The following is a 5,110-nucleotide window of genomic DNA, read 5'->3' as shown; positions in this document are numbered from 1 at the left end:
AGTGTGACATGCAACTTTACCCCAAGTCTTTCTATTTAAAAACTACAGAATTAGTCACCCAATGCTGGTTTTCTGGTTTTGTGCCTGGAGTTAGGTCTAACTTTTAGTTACTTGAATACTTAGTGTTGTTATGCCTAAAATTCCTTTTAGGCCTTGTTCCTATGCCATTCTGTTTCTGTGATTTACATATCCAGTGCCATGAGACCTGTAGTGAGGGTGTGGAAGATCAGCCTCTCTCTTTTCTACAACACCAAAGAAGTGGCAGACAAGAACTTACAGCACTCACACAGACACGCAAACTGGCAAGCTGTATACATATCAGGAATCAAGTACACCCTCTCTGGGTGAGAAGTCCCGTCAGGCATCAGAGAACAAACACAGGAGGTTTCAGACACACAAGGGTATTTGATAACTCGATTGTTTGATTAGTTCCTACATTTTTTTACATGCAGTGGGGAGATCAGGATATACAAATTGGTGTTAACAGTAAATTATACCAAAACAGTTGTGTATGTGGTGCTTCATCTCCAATAAAATGAAAGTATCTTTTTTAATTGTAGAATAGGATTACTTCGTCACAGACTTTTCTGCCATAAAATCAGCTGCCAAGAAGAGCACATTTTTTTTCTGACTGAGATAATGGAGCCCTGAAAGCTGATATTGTAGATTTAACTTGCTCTGAGCAGCCTGAGTTATGGATAAGAGCATGAGGAACTCTAATCTCTGAAGAGCCAGGTTTATTATATAACCATATCACTAATCCCACACCTGCCTAGTGACTGTCTTTTTAAACTAAAGTTTAACATTGTTGTTTACTTTAGGTTTAGAGTGTGACATTAAAAATGGGACCTATGGAGATCATAATGTTTGCATTTTCAAGTAGGGATAGGTCTGCTGTGCTATTACTTAAATGCTGGAATGACCCAGGAGCCAACAAAGTATGTTTAGCCAGGGGAAAGTCATATGAAACCTATTATGTCAAAAAGCTGTAATTTAACAAAGGGAGCTGCTCCTTCCTAATCACTCCTTATTATTTGTTAAACAAAAGACAAATCCGAGTGCAGTGAGATTGGCAGCTGCTCAGCAAGCATTCAGTCCTCCATATTTGGTATGTTTCCTGGGTGAAGTCTCTTATTCCCTAACTCTGTACAAAGCAACTCTAAAAGCAATTACTTTACTTCTGATGTGGAAGGCTGGCTGGTTATATAATAGTATGAAACAGCCATTCCTGTTGTATAGTTGCACATTGTGAGGTGTTATGAGCTTGTCCTTCTTCCTATTGGAGTCAATATAAGTTTTGTCATTCATTGTTGTGGAAGAAGGACCAGGCCACACAGAATGTGGTGTGGTGCTCTGTATTACCTATGGTTTGTATCATTTTTACAAAGCTCTTCATAAAGGTTGGAACCTTAACTCTGAGAGGTAACTTAATATACTTTAAATACACATTTTAGTTTATTAACTACACATTTTACATTTGCGCTGTCTGATTGTGACATGTTTTAATTACTGAAGCACTGCAGCTATTCTGAAATGCTTGACTAAAAATTATCTGGAAAGAAACTGTTTCCTTAATAGCTGAGGCCAGGTATAGACATTATACTTTTACTGGTAGATGTGATAGGAAACCAGTCTATACCCATAATTAGAACAGAAGTTCAGCGCACATGTAAGGGAGGAGAGCAGGCGCCGGGCTTGGAGAGAACCCAGACCGACGCAAGCCGACGCCACTTGCACGTAGTGGCTGGCGACGAGCGGCGGGAATCTGAACCTTACAGGAACCCGGAAGTGGGAGGCACCGGGGCTACCCGGGCCCATTCAAAAGGAGCACTGGTGCCAACAGATAGCACCGGCGTTGGCAGAGCCGAGAGTGACGAGGCCGGTGGCGGCAGCGGTGGCGGAGCCGAGAGTGACAGGTCCAGGAGCGGCAGAGCCGAGGTAGACGAGGCCGGCGCCGGCGGCGGCAGAGCCGCAGTAGACGGGTCCGGCGGTGGCGGCGGCGGAGCCAGGAGTGACGGGTCCAGGAGCTGCAGAGCCGAGGTAGACAGGTCCGGCGGCAGCAGCGGAAGAGCCGAGAGTGACAGGTCTGGAGGCGGCAGAGCCAAGAGTGATGGGTCCGGAGGCGTAGGAGCCGAGAGAGCCAGGTCCGAAGGCAGCGGAGCTGCCAGAGACAGGCTGGAGGCAGTGCGGTTGGGAACAGTGGGTCCGAGGACGGCGGCACCTGAGGCAGCAGAAGCAGACACTGCAAAGGCCAGGAGAGTCGCAGAACCAACAGCGCCCCAGTGGGCCAGGGCCAGCGGATGGAGTGGCTGGACCTTTTGGGGTAGGGGGGACCTCAGGGCAGGGGTCCACACACCAGGCGGGAGGCCTAGGAAGGTCGAAGACGCCAAGGCACCGCAGGGCGCGGCACCGGACCCACAGGGAGCAGAGCCGGGATTTTGTTTTCCTTTCATATTTTTTGGACTTTATTGTAACTTATCTTGGCAGGGCCCGCGGCCCACCCGAGGGACAGGGCCAGACAGGACCAGACAACCCTAACAGGAGGCCTGGGCGAGGGTGTAGGGGTGGAGGAGCCCTCAGGACAACGGGATCCGGGAGACAAGATGGACAAAGACAAAAGTCTCATCCCTGGACGGTACGCGCCGCACCAACTGAACAGCATATCGTGTAACAGCAAGTTGTGGCAGGCGAGACCAGCGCATACACACGTCCGGGTCGGGTGAGCCCTTTGTGAGCTGGGAGGGCACTGTCCCTTCCCCAAGGAATTTGGTCGGGAGGGGACTCGGCCCAAGGGAAAGCGCTTACAGCACACAACTGGTCTATACTTCTAACAGAACAGAAGCTTGGAGCACACAACCTGGTTTAAAACTGGTGTAACCCAGTCTAAGATTTGCGCCCCCCCCACCCCTTCATCCCCCCACCCAACGGTAAATGTGTGTTCTGCTTGCTACCAATCTATAGTACACCACTTACAAAAAAACTGTGTAGTTTAGATCAATTCCAGCTCAGGATTTTTGAAAGTCTGTACCTAGCCTGAGTGTAAAGTAACAGGAGCTTCTGGCTCACTATTAAGGGGAAAGTGTGGCACACCACCCTTGCTATGTAGGCAAACATCTGAGCCAAAGCTACCTGCACTGAAATAACCTTGACCTGTGAGGCAGATTTCCAGGCAGCCGGAAAATAAAGACTGCAAGTAGGTGGGTTACGTCACAGCAGGGAGGGCCATGTTGGCCATTAGGCACAAAAGAAAACTCCTGTGTATGACAAAGGAGTCACTTGACTGGAAAGGACAGTGCTCCAGGGCATAAAAACCCAGCACCTTAAGTGAGGCAGGCAGCCTTGGAGGGACTGGGAGAGGTCCTGGGAAACAGAGGCTACAGAAGACAGCCAGCAGACACCTAAACCACCCATGAGAGCTTGGGAGGTGAAAGCTCAAAAGGAAGGAGGGCTTGCAGGAAGTTTTTGACCCAGAGTGAGGGAGGCTATTTGGAAGCAGTTGTTTATATTGGCATTGCAGTTAAGTTTAGCACAAGAGGGTTGGGTTGTGGCTGTAAGGGAGAATTGGAGGCCAGGTACCAGAGTGCCTGAGGCACTCTTGGGTTTCAAGACATGCAGAGGAATGAGCAAGAAAGATAAATGGGGCAGAGGGCCAGAATCTTTGCCCTGAGAGTGAGAGATGGGGTAGGCAAGAGGTCAGAGGGCCAGAGCCTGCAGCTCTTGAGAGTGCAGCTGGGATTGAAGAGCCATGCCAGTGCCGGTAGGCCTAAGCTCAGAAGTCCAAAGATAGAGCAACCAGTTGGCCAAAGCCAAGAAGGCTGAAGCCTATACAAGTTGATGTGTGGATCAAGTACAATCTGTGAGGCATGGGTATGGCTACAGGGACAGACAGAAATGGCATGACTTCTGGAGGATGGGCAGGTCTGCCATCTCCTTAGCAGTGTAGTTTTCTTGTGAGGTGGTGGGAGAGCGGGGATGGGGGATGAGGGCATACATGACTACATAACACTGAGAGCATTTCTTCTCCTTCTTCACATTAACTTTGAGGTGCTTTGGTTCAGGCTCTATTCAAAAACCAGCCAGAGGATTTTTTGCAAAGAAGTAACTTTTAATAATAAAGGAAACTCATGCTGTTCTTGTTAATAATATGACCTTTTTCCATCCTAAAAATATGTGGTTTCATTTCTGTGCCTCAGTTGTCTCCCATTTATGTCTTTCCTTGGTAACTGTTTAGTTTAGTTTCTTGTACTATAATTCTTCTTCCTCCACAACTTTAGAAAACCAAGTTTGAATCTTTTATAACAATTTAAGAACATAACTAAAGGGCTGCAGTTCTTACTACTGGCTTTCTTCCCTTCTCTTTACTTTAAATTGCTTCTTATACCCACTTGTATTTAGTCTTAATAAGATAATAAGATTTTTGAGGCTTGGACCTTCTTTTATTGTGTGTTTTATACAACCTAGCGTGGCAGAGTCTGGATATGGGCTGCTGTGTAATTTGTATGATACAAATAATAAAATAAATAAAAATGGCTCTAATTATGCCTTACCAAATTTAGTTTTGACAGGCAGAACAATATACCACCTACACATACATGGTAGAATAATGACTTTGGAAACAGAGCGTAGTATATCAAGCAATTTGATTAAAGAGTAATTCATGCTTCAGGGCATAAGCTATCTTCTGCCTGATTGGGGATAAAATGAAACCTTTCTTGCCATCTTCTGCCATCTGGCAGAATGTTCTTGCACTTCTTATAAAGCAGCTAGTGCTGGCTGCCCATGTTTGGAGGCTGGATACTCAGCAAAATGGCTTGCAGGTTTAAGGCCCTGGTATTTGTCTGGGATATTTACCAACCCACCATGGTTATGTTTTTATCATTTTAGTCTTGACAATCACAATCCATTATAGCAGGGGTGGGCAATTATTTCGGGTGTAGGGCTGCTTACTGAGTTTTGGTAAGGACTTGCTGCTGGACTTCTGGGTTATTCTGTTGGCTTCCCCTGGGTCCTACTGCCCCTGTCTCCTGTCATCTTTGACAGGCAGCCAGAAGCAGATAAATATAATTTTTCTAAATGTTGTAGGGGCCCTGCGGGCCACATAGAGTGGCTT

The sequence above is a fragment of the Gavialis gangeticus genome, unplaced genomic scaffold (genome assembly GCF_001723915.1).
Source record: "Gavialis gangeticus isolate Ggan-Ray unplaced genomic scaffold, GavGan_comp1, whole genome shotgun sequence".
Lineage (NCBI taxonomy): Eukaryota > Metazoa > Chordata > Crocodylia > Gavialidae > Gavialis > Gavialis gangeticus.
The sequence above is the reverse complement of the archived record's forward strand: the minus strand, read 5'-3'. Positions refer to the sequence as shown.